Source organism: Accipiter gentilis, chromosome 16 (assembly GCF_929443795.1).
Source record: "Accipiter gentilis chromosome 16, bAccGen1.1, whole genome shotgun sequence".
NCBI classification, from domain to species: Eukaryota; Metazoa; Chordata; class Aves; order Accipitriformes; family Accipitridae; genus Astur; species Astur gentilis.
The window spans coordinates 11,879,037-11,895,465 of record NC_064895.1 but is presented as its reverse complement, the minus strand read 5'-3'; positions in this window follow the sequence as shown (position 1 = coordinate 11,895,465).

Here is a 16,429-nt window from a genome sequence, read left to right as displayed (position 1 = left end):
GTTCTGCTCTGCACTGTGAACAGAATAAATAATTGTTCTGGAATAAAACCACTGTGATGGCCAATTTCTTCACGTAGACCAGACCTAAATGGATTTCCTACTTTTAGGATTGGAGATATGGTGGAGGTCACTGTCCATAACCTGGAAAATCCTTTGCAGTATGGAAATGGCATGTAGAGAATTAGCAATAGAATTGTGTGAAGCATTTGCAATGAAGCCAGACAGCACAAAATTGACCTCTTTCAGGATTTATTATGAAGTCAAAAATACAGGCCTGTGCTGCCAAGAGTTTTCCTAGTGTTGGTGGCATTGCGGGTCAACCTTGCCACCTTCTGTTTTGCCTTGCAAGTCAAGCAGCGTTTGCAATTTCTTGTGGCTTTTACGCAATGTCAGATATAATGTGTTTTTACTACATTTTGCTTTACATTGCTGAACAGATTTCAACCAAGCACTTAGGAGAGAGAAAGTGAGTTTAAGTAGCTTGAAATTGAAGGAAAAATTGGCAAGAGTCTCAGTGAAGAAATATCAGAATGTTTCTCATGAAAAGTATGAAAAGCAGTCAGTATTTTATCAAAGACAGTGAGCAGGATAGCTCAGGTGACTACTAGTCTGTTTGCTGATACCGGTGAGAGCAGAATAATGGAAAGGGTTGTATGGAATTCAATTAATAAAGAATCAAAGGATCGGAATATATTTAATGCCAGCCAACATGATCTAATGGAAAATAGGTCTTGTCACAAAAACCTGAATTCATTCTTTGATGAGATTACAAGTTTGGTTGACAAAGAACCTATGTAGACATAATGTGCTTAGACTTATGCCAGGATTTGTTACTTCTTGGGTAAAAGAAATATAGCATTAAATTATGTCAAGAAGGCACACAGTAAATGAATTAATAATTGGTTGACATTTGAAAAAGTAGCTGTCTATGGCAAACCATCATCAAAGAGAGACTTTACTGGTAGAGTTCTGCCAGGATCAGTGTCAAAGCTGGTTCTTATGGAACAACTTTGCCAGTGATCCTAAATATAGTTACTAGTGATAAAGTTTTCCTCAAAGATTAGTGGAATAATAAATAACAATGAGAACAAGGCATTCAAACAGAGACATCTGCTCTGCAAGACCCATGATTCTGATTAGCTTATTGAAAGGAAGACTCAAGGTGGGTTGATTTCATTGCAAACAAATCTTCATAGGAAGATGATAAATCCTAAAAGACAGTTTAATCTGGGAAAGGAGGGTAAAGCAAAATCAATGATAGAACATTTTAAGTCAAGCAAATTCAAATTAGAAAAATTAGGCAGAGACTTTTAGTAGTCAGGTTGATTACTGTTGAAATAAATGGCCAAGAGAAGTATGTTAGTCAAATACCTCTTCCTGGATTAAGTGTAGAAGTAACCCATAGCAGCTTCTAATGTATAGGAAATCAGAAAAGATGTTCTAATGGTTCCATAAACACAATAAATCTCAGAAGGTTGATCAATCATACCTAAAATTGTATCTGTCTAAACAATTTCAGATGTGTTCTGAAACTCCACTTTGTAGATGGCAGATTAAGTCTAAAGCATCCATATTTTCCTCTCCCTTGGCAACCTTTTCCATGGACAGAAGTGGCCATCCTTGGAGATGAGAATGAATGGCTGGGGCGGGTAGACCGAAACCCTTTTAGTCAGATCTTCTGCCAAAAGAATGGAAACATAGCCTAAAACTGTTCACAGACATTCTTTACCATCCTAAATTGAACTTACATTATGTTTCTCTGTGCCTTTTTATGAAGGTGATTTTTATTGGCAAAAGTCTGCAAGCTCCTTACCTGAGCCACAGCTCAGGGCAGTCAACAGGAGTTTATGATCTTTAGATCAGAATCTCAGCTAAGTTACCAAAGCAGTATGTAACTAATCTGATATATTTTAACTCCAAAATATCATCAGTTTACAAATACTTATGCATGAGCTTACCTTCACATATTGTAAGCATTTCCAGGCCTTTCAACAATTATAAAATTGCATAAATCTAAGTGTGATCATAAATTCCATCATTAAAATCTCAGAGAGTATCAAGATCCACAGTGGGACCAGGTAAAAATATCCAAATCCATAGCAGCATAGTGTCATAGTTTAACCCCAGCCAGCAACTAAGCCCCACACAGCTGCTCACTCACTCCCCCACAGTGGGATTGGGGAGAGAATCAGAACAGTAAAAGTGAGAAAACTCATGGGTTGGGATAAAGACAGTTTAACAGGTAAAGCAAAAGCCACACATGCAAGTGAAGCAAACCCAGGAATCCATTCACCACTTCCCACGGCCAGGCAGGTGTTGAGCCATCTCCAGGAAAGCAGGGCTCCATCACGCCTAACGGTGACTTGGGAAGACAAACACCATCACTCTGAATATTCCCCCCTTCCTCCTTCTTCCCCCAGCTTTATATGCTGAACATGACGTCCTATGGTCCGGAATACCCCTTGGGTCAGTCGGGGTCAGCTGTCCCGGCTGTGTCCCCTCCCAACTCCTTGTGCCCCCCCAGCCTCCTCGCTGGTGGGGTGGGGGGAGAAGCAGAAAAGGCCTTGGCTCTGTGTGAGCACTGCTCAGCAATAATGAAAATATCCCTGCATTATCAGCACTGTTTCCAGCACAAAATGAAAACATGGGCCCATACTACCTACTATGAAGAAAATTAACTCTATCCCAGCCAAAACCAGCACACATAGTAATAAGTTAACCTGAGGAGATGCCTGTAGACTTTTATAGAGCATTGGAATATGATACATATTTAAAACTAAGATGAAGACTCCATTGTTCTAGAGAGCATCAAATCAGAAAACTCCATTCTTTACTGTGACATTACAAACACAGCTAACGTGGTAGATGCCAAAATTATCATTTTTATCAGGAACACACCAAATTCTGGTAAGCAGCTACCCTGCAGGGTTTTTCGAATATTGACTATGTTACACAATTCTTCTACTTTTAAATTGTATTTTGCCTGTTGTTTCTGATTTCCATAAGATCTCTGGCCATTAAGGAATACAGATCTGTTGTCTGTATGTTTATTACAACTTCTGTCATTTAAAGAAGCTACTGTATTCATAAAAACGCTGAAGGATGCAATCTTCATCTTTGGTCTTTCCATGCCTTTTAGGAAGGCCTGATAGCCATAGAGGCCCTGGCAGTTTACAATTGGAACCTCTGTGGCACATACACTGCAGAAAAAGCTGTCTCCAAGGGTTCCCTCCTAAATTCCTGTCCCAAAACATGCTGATAGTAAGGTGCAGAAGAGCATAAGGGACTTTTAAAAAGCCAGGGACAGATGCAAATTTGGAGAACTGGTAGGGTGGCATGATTCCTAATGGATGGTCTTGCACTCTATCTGAGTTAGAAGACAGGTAAAACAGAGTCAAGCATTGCCAAAGCCTAACAGAAGCTAAAACCACAAAAATATTAGGATGGTTGTACTGCTACAGACCAAGGGCTTGCTTAATCCCATGTCCTCTCTGAATCTCAGAAGACAACAGTGCCATCGTGGCTATTGAGTGTAGGCACCCCCACGTCTGGGGCATGAAGCCTTTTTGCAGGGGAGCTGCTCTAGTTGCTACAACCCTCTGTGCAGCAGCTGAGCTCCTGGGGCTGTGTTGTTGGGGGAGCCATGGGGAGCTTCAGGAATGTCTCCAGAGCCTGGCCACTCAAATATACAGAGTGAACAAGTTCAGGATGTAGCACGTGAAGCTTGCCTGTACTTGAAGAGGCTGTTGAATGCAGGGGCAGAAGAATGTTGGTCAAGAGCATCCTGCAGAACGCAGAAAGTGTTACAGGCTTAGTTGTTGTGTGGCCAAAGGGGTTGTCCCTAAGAAGGCAGTGCTGGAAGCAGTACCCAGCTATCGCCAGGGATCATCTTGCATGTGAAGCCTCTGAGGTACCAGGTTGGTACCATGTGTTCAAAGCGCCTCAGAGCACGGCTGCCTGGAAAGCAGAGTAGACTCTGGTCTTGGCACTATAAGTTGATATGAACCTGCTTGTCTCAAAGTGGAGGTGGGCTACATAGGAACTTGTCATGACATAGAGAGGATGCAACCAACCGTCTCATGTTTGGACAACTAAGACTGTGAAGTTGCCCATTGGCTAGATTTTACAAGACCAGGTATCCCTACTTATACTAATACTTTCCTTAGCATCAACTGCACTGGAGGGAGTGGGTGTCTGATTTTCAGAGAATGAAGAGCTTAATCCAAAGATAAAAAAAATATGGTCTTTATTTATGGGTACCCATGTATTGTATTCCTAGGCTTGTAGACAACATAACAAAAGTGATCAGTTACAGTTTGTAAACTAGAATAATTATAACAAAATAATAATGACTACAAATATGCCTGAGGAAGAGTAAGAACAAGAACAAGAAAAGAAAAGAATAAGAATAAGAATAAGAATAAAAGACTGAGCCTACATAAATCTGTCTGTTAATATTCTCCTAGTTTCTGACTACTCTTAAATTTGGGGAGTATCTTGAGCCCATTATAGTTTGTCTGTTTTCTTACCCTCAATGGATTTCTCTTCCAAGTAGTTGTTCAGTTTCCTCTTGAAAGCCTGTGAGCTACCTGCATCCACAGCACTCCTCAGTGAAGAGTGCCGTGGGTCTGCTACCTGTGGAGCAAAGAGCTGACACCAGGGCTTCCTTAAATGAAGGGAGAAAGAAACCACTCAAAACTGACAGTATCTGAAACTACTCATCCATGACTCATTTGAAATTTGATGACTTAGGTAGTCCTGTTCCTTTTGTTATATGTATAATGTATAAGAAGACCAACATGAATGATTCCTGGCATGCAATGAAGCAATCGTGGCAGCACCATGACTTCGTTTGGTAGACTGCCTTAATTATAAACCTTCAGGAACTGAATTATGCCTGAAGCTTTTCCAGCACCTTACAGCCATCTTCACATTCAGCACAGTGAGTGGACTTCAAGATTTTTTAATCAGAGTGATGTTTACAGACAGTTATGCTACCCTTTACCTGATCTTACTTGTCTCAGCCTGCTCCATGGATATGCAGCATCTTTAAGAAATATTGATAGAAACATTGGTTTTAAATGTTTTTGAAGCATTGTTGAGCACTCTTTTTTTTCCTATAGCTATGTAAATATTTTCCTTCTGCTATCAGTGATGAAAATATGTTAAAATAAAATTTTAAAGGATTGGCTTTGAAATTCTTGAAAGCTAGATAAGGACTTTGACACAGCACCTGTAGAAGTTAAGTTAATTTTTCTTTATTAATTTTTAAAAAAGGGATTATTTCCTTCTGCAATACATGAAGACACTGTCTTCAAGACCTTGAAAAAAATTGAATGTTAGGTCTCATTAGTACTGTCAGGAAGCAAGATAATGATTTGAGAAGTGGCTCATGAATGGGAATCTTTTTAAAGTAATTCCTTTGTTTCATATTTTAAAGGTTATTCTGAACAAAGAAAATGTGCAAACTCTGTCTCTTGCAAAATGTATCAATATTAGAATAGGAGACTGCTTTGCAATTTAAACTAGAATAATTGGTCTGCCAGCCCAAGAGGCCGTAGTAGAGCCCTGGTCTGAGCTCAACTTTTATTGAATCCTGGGAAGGAGACCTCAAATCCAATATTGACTGCAGTCCAATAACCTTTGGACTCCCAAAGTCTCCTCAGGTCAGCAATACAGTATATTACTGGAGTAGAATGAAAGAGTCAGCACAGAGAGGAAGTGTTCCCTCTCCTTCTGTCACAGCTGCTCTGCTCGGTTGTGTCTTGAGAGAGCACAGAAATGAGCCCCTCCATTTTAAGCATAACTAGTTCAGATACATCATGATAAAAGCATGAACAAAATGATTGTTTGCTCTTCTGAAACATTATGCAAATTTTTCATTTTATATTTCTATCTCTAGCAGCTGTAAGGAAAAAAACACACCAATACCTGAACTGAACAAAATCCAGGCTAAGTGATGAGAGCCTACATGTTAAAAAACAACTAGTAATTTTGCTAGTCTAACATAATATCCCTTAAAGTAATCTAATCTTCAAATATATGTTGCTAGGTCTGGTCTGAAACTCAGGTGTCTTTACAGTCTGTTCTTTGTAGACTCATAAATGGAGGCAACCAGAATTGCTAGCAATCCCGAAAATGTAGGTCAAGATGTTTATAGCATATGAAGTTGAAGATTCATTCTTAGTGCCTGATAATAATAATTATTATTATTTGGGATAATGAAATCATTGAGATGTCTGATCTCATACCATTTGTTGAATAAGGCAGTTTAGGAATACTGCCATCTGTTATTATGTACTACAGTGATTAGAGACAGGCAAAACTGAAGTCCTCCTTTTCAGCAGTCTGGAGATCATGAATATAAGTTATCAAAACATACTGAGCAAAAAAAAATATGCATTAATGGGAAGAAAACTGCTATGTTCAAGTAAATAATGGTATAGCATCTCAACACTGAGTAGCTAAGACTAAACAGCTCCAGAATATAAAAAAGAATCTAATGAACAAAGCCTTCACTTGTGACAGTGCCATACAGAGTTATGGTAGAGTTATGAGGAGGTATAACAGCAATCTATTGTTAAAAAAAAAAAAAAAAAAAAAAAAAGTTTAAAAGTTTCATTTCCTGCAAACTACTCAGAAAGTTTTCCCCTCACCTATTCATCTAGACTTAGTTCTCTGTCAATTAACATGTGATATATCTGGATGGGAGAATGGGTGCATTTCTAATTTAAATTTCAGACAAGGGAAGGGGTAGCCCACAGTCAGGTTTCTCCCCTCAGTTATTTTTCAGTTGTGCTACTAAAGGTGGGGTTCCCTGGCTAAGGCTCAGCCCAGCCTGGGGTAGGCTTTGGGCTAGGTTTAGTGCTAGGAGGGAGATCAACTCTAGAGCCCCAGTGGGAGTGGGGCTGCAAAAGGGTCGCCTGTTTTCTAGGAATACATGCCTCCTCTTTTTCCACATCGCAGCTCATCCCACAGACTGATGCTCACCAAGTCATTCCCACGCCTGCAGAAGAAGGCTTCACCCCACAGCGGGGCAGTGCCCTCTGTGCACAGGGGTGTTAAAGGTGCTCAGTGCTATCCCATTCACCCGAGTCCCAGCCGAGACAGAGCAGCATGGCAGAAGATCATTAGCGACAATTTTTGTTTAGGTGAAGGACGGCACAGTATTGTTATACTGTTGAACTACTAATATTGCACTCCAGGGTGTTTCTCCCATCATCCATGCCAACTGCCATGGGAACTTGTGTGCAGTTACTACGTCAGCGTGGTCCCATTAAGCACAGGAGGCTAAACCCAAACCAAAAACATTGCCTGGAGGAATGAAAGGAGCAAACTTTAGCAGATTTAGAGAGTATTTCTTATGTGTTTATTGTCAATGACTCAAATTTTCAGAGCAAGAGAATTTCTCATGAAAATAGCATGGTTTTGGAACTTCCTTTTCATTTAAAAATGTCACCTTCCCCTAAAATGCAGCCTTTTCCCGTTTAAAACTAAATTTACTAGAAACTCTCCACACCACAATATTTTAGCACCTTCTGGGAGACTTCGGTTCTAGAATAAGGCTAGACTGTACTTACACACCAGGTTTTGGGGCAAACACAAAAAATTATACCTAGCTTATTGTGCTACTTTATGCAGTCCTCAAAAACCAGACTCACTGTAACTGTAAGTGTTGAGTTTGAATAATGAGTCTCTACCTGTTTAGCAAGACCCTATTATGTTCCAAATACATTGTTGGCCTGGTCGTAGTCTCTTAATAATGAACTGCATAAAACAAGGATTATTTCATTGTTAACTGCTTTATCTCAAACTATGCAGACATTGCAAATTCATTTGCATTTCAAAGCAGGGATTTGCTCAAAATATTCAGATTGGCTTGAGAACACCTGCTTTTCAAATGCAGCAAATAACATATACACACTGTTTCTGAAAAGCAAGCTTCAATCTTATCATGAAATTCAGTAGATCAGAAACCAAAGGATGGAAAAAGGCAATAGTAAATGAAATCAGTTTTGAAATATGTAAGGAGCATTCTAGAGATATTTTTTTCTCTATACTAATGCACAGGCATAATATTGGAGGTTGAGGCTTTTGCCAAGCATTTCTGTTCCTTGAGTCACCTCAGCAGCAGGACAGAAGCATCAGCAAGAGAGGAGAAGCATGGGGTTTACAGTGCTCTCGCACATGACTGGCATCTCATTGTGGAGCCAGTCAAAGAGCAGCTGCGGAGGAAAGTAAGCGTGCTGCCTCCCAGGTCCTCATCTAGTCATACATGAAGACTGCACATTAAAGGAATACGAATGAAAAAAAAAAATGCAAACACGGTATTTCAAGCAGTGCCGGCTGAAATGTAAAAACCAGATGAAAACCTTTTAAGGCCTTCTACATGGTATGCATAGGAAGCACAGAGGAGAGGTGTGCCGGGGGGATTGGAAGTGATCTGGCTGAATTTTTAAAAACGTGTAAGTAACCCATTAGGAAATGTTTGACTGTAAAATGCAGATTGACACAGTGGGTATTGTACTTTTCAAGGATCCAGAAAGATTAAATTCTGTCTTTTCTGAGGGGTTTGTCTAACAGAGCATTGTTCTCTACAATGGAGACATCTGAGTTTGTTATCTTAGCAATGGAAAGAAATAGGTATTTTTTGATTGTGATTAATTTGATTTAACTCAGATATGTGTATTCGGAGGCAATAACTCACCACCAAGAGGTGACTGTATCTCTGATATTTGGTCAGAAGAATCCTGCCTCTGTCTTCTTGAGACACTGCTAACCTTTTGCAGTTAACCCTAACATGCTTCATTTATCCCTTGCTGAAGTAGGGATATCTGTCTCGAGGAGGAAAACAAAGCTTAACCATTTGTTTTTAAGGAATACTTGGATAGAAGGTAGTGCATTTATATACAGTTCTGTGAATATAGAGTTAACACCATTTTTAATAATCAAGGCAATGTTAGAATAGTCACTGCTAACCAAAAGAAGCTACCCACAATGCAGCTGGAAAGCCATACGAATGCTTATATATTCAATGACATAATCCTTTGCAATAACTTTACTGAATTGAAGATAGATGTCTCTGATAGCTTTCTTGCATTGCACATGTGAAAAACATTAATTATTTGACCTTACCGACTTAAATACTATGCATGTAGAATCATAACACTTTTGGGGAAACTTTTGCCTTTAAACTGATCATTCAAATCTAAGATGATTTGAGAGACATTTCAGCTGATGCCTGGTCAGAAATTTGAAGGAAATTTAAAAAATGGACTTTGAAATTTAAAATTTAAAACCTGAATTTTCCTGACCATCAGGGAAATTTCCCTCATGGGGAAAATCTCATGGGTCTCATTCATTTGTACCTCACTTGGAACACAAGCTGGCAAGATGTTTGCAGCTCCAGGAGAAAGGCTATGGACATAGATTAGATTCATCCCATCAAAATTGAGGATAAAGGCTCAGGCACTTGTGTTACTGTGACAGTCAACCATGGGTTTCTGGTAGTCATAGGTCAGCTGTGGTTCGGCATAGCCTTCTGGGAGAGCCTGTTTCTTCAAGTATGAGACAGAGAGACTGAGCTGACCATTTCCCATTATTTCCCATAATCCACCCTATAGAAGGGCACAAGTTTTAATGTAATGTTTCCAGACCTATATTTCCATAGGTAGTCCCACAACCACTCTGACCTTCTGAATTTGGAGGCATAGTAGCAGACAGACATGAAAAGAAATACTTCTTCAGTCATTAAATATATTTGTATTCTAAAAGGACAAAGGGTTTGTTTGTTACTTTTTTTCTTTAATCACAGCAGTGGGTTGTTCATGACTTCCTGAGGCCCCTACCAAAAGAAATTATTCTGTGATCAATTATTCTATTAATAATCACTAGAACTAGGCTCTCAAAAAATTATTTTCTGTCTTGTGAGGGAAAAGATAAATTCAAAAGAAAAAAACTTAGTCACAAAATCTCTGACAAAATGGACAAACAGTCAAAAGAAAGAAATATTTTTTTTTTTTTTTTTCCTAAAGGATATGTAGGAAATAATTTAGGGTTGCTTAACAAAATCTAATCAGATGAAACTATCTTTGCAAGTTTTTCCAGGTAAAACTGTAGTGTTCAGCATTATCTAAAAAAAATCAATTGCCATTGCATTTTTTCAACACAGATTTGTTTTTGATTTGTCTTACACTTTTTTGCTACTCTAAAAACGGAAGGTATTTTTGCTGTGATGAGGTAGACTGCCCATCACATGGAGATTTTGCAACGAGACCGGAGACTTCGCTGAAAGACAGGCTGCAGTTCAAGCAGGCATTAGTGCTAAAGAAGGAGTTACTGGGTGAAATCGTATTGACTGAGTCAAGCAGGAGGTCAAACTACATAATTATAGTGACACCTCTGGCCTTAAAAATCTATCTCTACCTGCCTAAATAATGCATCAAGCATTATACATGGTATGCAATAATGATATTATTAATTACCTCTGATTTTCATTACATGCGCAGCTGCTAGTCTATACTTATCAAAGTTACTCCTTCATAAAGGTATGATCTTAGAGAAATTGAAGATATCAAGAAAAGTGTGAGTTAATGTGTTGCACAGGATTCACATTCATGAGCTGGTTGACAATTTTCTGCCTGTTTTGTCTTCCCTTTTTCAGTTGTTTTCAACCTTTTTTTTTCCTGGCTACTGCTAAGTAGAGACCAGAATCAACTAACAGAAATTTGTTCATGTAGAAATTATTGTTTCTTTTCCTCTACGTCAGTCTTCATCCAAGTTCTTAAAGGCACTCAGCGTTTACCCACCAATGTAATTACCCATGTCCTCAAAAGAGTTCAGAGCTCATTTAATCATAAAACACAAGAGTTAGACTTTCAAAAATGTTCTCTTTGCGTAACTCAAGTTTTGAAATTCTTATCTTTATAGACACGTCTGTGCTTTGACTCCAATGAGGGTAAGGATTAGAAAGACAGGAATTCAAAACGTAGATGAAATGCCACTAACAAGAAATAATGATTGTTTGAAGGTGGGAGAGGAGGAAAGTTCTGCAGGGAGACCACCCCATCAGCAGACTGAAATGCAGAAACTGGGAGGTATGAAAAGCACAAGCAGAGCAATCCACTAAGCCTTGCGGAGGCTGCTGTGGGCACACAGGCTTGTTTGGGGGCTTGTTTTTCTAGAAAGAAAGTGAGCAGCACTTCAGATGCATACTCCACACTTTTCTGATATGTCAAAGCCACACTTGGCATTGCTATTACAGGTGAAAAACTAAGTTACAGGGAAAGGCTGGTCAACTCTCACTGTCAGAAGTGGCAATCAATGGTTTCCCTTAAAGTCATTGGCAAAGTTTAGGTAGATTTAGGTAGTAGGAAGGAAGGATGTCAGTGCTCACAATATTTCAATATATACTTCAACAGAAATAACCCCTTCCAAAAGATATCTGATTAGAAAATATCTGAAGCCAAATAGAAATACCTGCACAAAGGACCTCCTGGAAAATGCTGCAAAAAAATAGTCCAATATGATAATTTATTTTTTTTTTTAATATCAGTCCACATCACAAAACCTTCTGTTTCTGCTAGAAAAGTATAGAATTACCTCTCTCAGGAAAAAACCCCAAGCAAACCAACTAAACATACCAAACCAAATGAAAAACCCATTAAAAAATAAAAGGAAAGAAGAAATGGACCATGCTGCCAGGAAATTTTAGGAGTTATAGCTGGAATTTTTAAAACAGTCAAGAGGGTGCTTGGTGTATCAGAAGGGTGTTACATGGCATCTGGTATGTGGCCTTCCATGAAAATAAGGGTGTAATCCTGCTTGAGAGATATCGTGAAAAGTTTCAATACTGATTTCAGTGGCAGTCTGGTAAAAATCAAGGTCCAGATCTCCCCATTCCACCCACATAATGTAGGCACCTGTCTCCAGTTAATGTCACAGAAAGCCAAAAGCTTCTCTCTGGTATTACCTAACCCTGGAGATGCCTGAAACTTATTAGGACCTTCCTGATCAGCCCAAAAATTCCCAAAGTGCCTCAGCTTGTGTTCTTACATGTTGTTAGGAGCACCTGGCTGGGCAGTTGGCACTGACTCCTGCTCCAGGGCCACTGTGATGAAAAGTTCAGGTGGAGAAGTGCCTGGGGCTGCAGCTTTGTATAGTTTTTTTGTTTAATTTGGTGGTGCAGCTGGCTGACGAGATTCCTCCCCCATCTGTTGTTCCCACCCCCACATTGCAATTTGTGCTCTTGCAACTGTCTGTGGGGCTTTGCTGGAAATGGGACTTTTAAAATTACCCCTCTTTGGAAAAAACTTCAGAAAATAACTGTGTTTCAATGCAGCTCACTCCTGTGGTCCAGCTTACAGCTTTTCTCCATGTGCAATTACATCAGAAAAACTGAGGAGGCAAAAATCCTTGATGCTAATGCAGGAACGAGATGGCGGGAGGGATGTAAACATAGTGAACAGGCTTTGCCATGGGCGGCAATAGCAGCACAGGTTCCCGGAGGGATGCAGCCCACCAGCTGTGCTCTCAGCATGCCGAATTCCTGCTGACAGCCCTGTGGTCATTTTGACCCAGCCCCACTTTTTGTGCAATAGTTATGTGGATTGATTTTGCAGCCAAGATGTACCCATGTATGGCTTTTGGGCCCTGCCTAACATGATGGGACTTAAGGCAGATATATTTTGAAGAATACCAGAATAACCAGGTACGAGGGCATGTCCAATTTGTTGAAGCAAGGCTTTACTGAACTGGACATTTGATTGCTTCTGGTTTTTAATAGTGGCTGTGCAGTATAAAAAGGGAGTAACAATGAAACATCAGTCATATAGTCAAAGCCTGCTGGAACTGCAAAGGCTTGAATATTGGGGTCAAGATAATTTAACTGGGTGGAATTTTAAAAAAACCCCAAACCTAAGATTCACCTCTGTGAATCAGCATACAACAAACTGCTTTCTGAGCTATTTTATTCTCGTAGAACTACTTCTACAGTAAAGTTTAAGCCAGCACTATGAGAAAAATTGCTATTTTTTAGGTCTGGAATATGAAACTCATCATATTTAAAAAATTAGGTTCATTAATGTAGTTCTGCTCTTTCTATGGCAGCCAAGGATCTTAACAGCAGTAAAACATAAGACCACATGTGAGGCCTTCCCTACTGAAAACTCGAAATTTTCTGATCTTATTGGGGCATAAGAAGCAGTGGAGAGCAGGAAAGAGGAATTGCAGTGGCAATGCCTGAGGTCAGGTTCTCTGGTGAGTTGCCCTATGCTAAACAGTCTATAAATCCCTTGCAGCAGACTGATTTGAATGTTTTCATGCACCACTGACTTCCAGGTAAATACTTTCTGGCACAAATCTAGATTAGAAAGAAAACAGATTTAAGGAGCATGGCCCGTGTGTTGAGCTGCACAGTTAAATGTGCCAAACTGTGCTTTCAGGCAAGTATTTTCAGCTCCCAGTTTGGTTCTCTTCAAATGGAGATGCATTTTCAATTGGCACAGCAGATGCTGGCACAAGGCGGTGGTAAGTGGCAGCCAGCAATGAAGTCAGGAATTTGTTAGCAGAACCAGCAGCACATCATGGAAGAAAAGCGTTCACCTTAAGGACCAGAGAATTAATGACCCACCACACACTGCAGTATTGTGTATCTCTGACAGTTATCTTCTGCGCCTCACAATTGCGAGCATTGCAAACATCTCTGAATGTCATCCTGCTTGTTTTTTTCCTGTGGTGTTTGTCTAAGATGTATGATGCGCGATGAGAGCAGGGAAAGAGAGAAACGACCCCACTTTTGAAATCATTGAAAATCCCCAAAGCTCTTCAGGATATTGGGTGATGTTATCCATGTGTGTTTGTCTGGGGGTGGTTGTTTTTCTCCGACGAAGCAGGGAAGTTAATTAGACTCTACTGAAGTAACAATGAAGATTTAAATCTCCTTCCTTTGCTATTCATGAACAAATAGACTAAAGATGGTTGAACCTGATCTCACCGGGGCACCTCACACATACATCTGGTGTCTTTTACTGCAGCAGACATTTCTTAGTTAAGGTCTTCAAAATTCTTTCAGAGCCTGCTACTCATCTGGATAATCTAAGTGTTTATTTACATGTACATACATGTACTTGAAAAATAATTGATTGACTGAATCAGTTGTATTCTGTGGACATATGACAGTATCTTGGTTTTAGTAATTTCAGATTGGCATTACATACTGAAAAAGAGCCAACCAGAACAGAAGGTACTGTACAGTATTTTATTCTTTTCTTTCACTTTTTTCTTACAGTGCTGAATCTGATTTTAGCCTGGGAAGGAGCTCATGGGTGACCTGCGCAGCATTTCCCACAGGACAACAGTATGACATGAAGGTGGCTGAAAAGGCCCCTATGTCACAGAGATGCATTAAAACAAGTCACCTTTCCTTAATTTCAAGCTAGGGTGCTTTGCTAACCACTGAAGTCCTGCTTCATATATTCAGTGTCTGGAGGACAAACTGCCATGCAATGTACAAATTAGCCCTTTCTCTAGCCGATAAGCACAAAGATAATCACTGCTGGCTTGGAGAGGGTTGTTACTGATGCTCATGCTAGTAACTGGCCAGTCAGAAATTTTTCAGGGAAATATTTTTGTGTCAGAAAAATGCTGATGCACCTAGGTGGAGCCTCTTAGGGGGAAATGCTGAGCTAGAGAGAAGTTTCGGTGAGAAGGGATGCTGAGGTGCACTCGGTAATGTCTTGTCAAAGTCAAACCTAAAGAGGGAGGGAGAAGCTTTGTCCCCTCACCCTCCCTCGCCCTCAGGCCCTGGGTGGGTTCACACCTGGGAGCCCCTGTGCCTGCCCTGGCCACTGGGAACAGGGATGGAGCGTGGCCCCAGGACGGAGCAGGGCTGTACCTCCTCCTTCGGTCCGCAGGGTCCAGTCGAGGGCATTTCGAGGGCATTTTGAGGGCATTTCTTCCTCCTTGCAGGGCAGCTGGATGTGGCCCCAGGGCTGCGGCAGCCTCCTTCACCCCAGGCACTGACCTGGCTGGGAAGCCCGGCAGTGTCCATGCAAAAATGTCCTGGATGAGGCATAAGGAGGAAACCCTCAAGTTTTCCACAATATTTATAAAACAAGGAGATGGATTCTCGTTCAGCTGTTACCCATAATTTATGGGAAAGATTAGCCACTGCAGTTAGTATCAGACAACCCTTCCCAAGATATCCAGCCATGCATTAACACTTAGTAGTGCCTTACATTTAACGAACGTTTTGCATGGGGCTTCTTAGGCAAGCTAAACTTTTAAAATTAGACTTTCAGTCCACACAGCAGATTGAATAATTCATTTTGCTACCACAGAAATGGCAGTTTGCTAATTTCAGTTCCTGAACTTGACTGTCATAAGGAACCTTCTGGACCATTTCTCAGCAGTCCCTCCCCACAGAGCTGTGTGGAGGCACAAAACTTCCCTTCCCTGGCTGCAACCGTCACAGCCATTTCTTATATATATATGCGCCTGTGTATTAATATAGACATACAGCACACAGGCAGGCACACATCACTACACAGGAACAGCTTGGCATACTGTATGCGGGTGGGGAGTTAAAGTAGCAAAGGAATGGTATGAATATACAATTTGGGTCCTTTTAGGAATATTCCAGAGTAACAGTTTTAAATGCAGAGCCTGACTGTGACTTTTGTTTAATTTTTTTCCCCACTATTACTATACTTCTAGAAGCCCATAAAGAATCACAAATTAAAAAAAAAAAAAAAAACAAACAAAAACAAACACAAAAAAACCCAAACGGAAAGGTATGTTTTGTTAGAAAATGACAACCTGCTACTCTTCATCGAGACCTCCTACATTCAATGTGATTTTTCCGAAGCTGTAGAGCAAGGGCTTTTTCACTTTTCCTTCCCACAAAGGACTCCTTCGCTCTAAAATCTGCAGTGTTGTGACAAGGACTTGCAACTGGGTCACTGGTAAATCCTCTCTACACCCAGGACCTTGAGGCAGCATGTGATGCAAACTCGATAATTTATGAGCCCCAGATCTGACTTGACTGTAGCTCCTGGATCTTTAGCAAGAAGGTTAGACCCCCCAGGAACCCCCAGGCTGAATTAGGGCTGTTGGGAGCTTATGGTCTCACACACAGAGTCAGGAGCTTGTAACCTCTGATTTTTTCATGATTTCCTGTCTCCTTCCCACATTTGGAAATCTTGGGTCAGTCTTCCAAAGTTTACAATTCCAGGGTAACTCTGGCAGGAAGATTGCCCCTCAGCTGCTACCTCGCCTTTAGCAGCAGCAAAATTAGAAACGCAATTTTCAGCAAGTTTTCAGTGGCATGCAGTCCTTCTGAACAAACAGGTACTTTGAAAATTTGGCTGTTACTGTGTCTTTTTTCAGATTTCTGGAAATAAACACATTGAAATTGCCTAACTGCAGATTC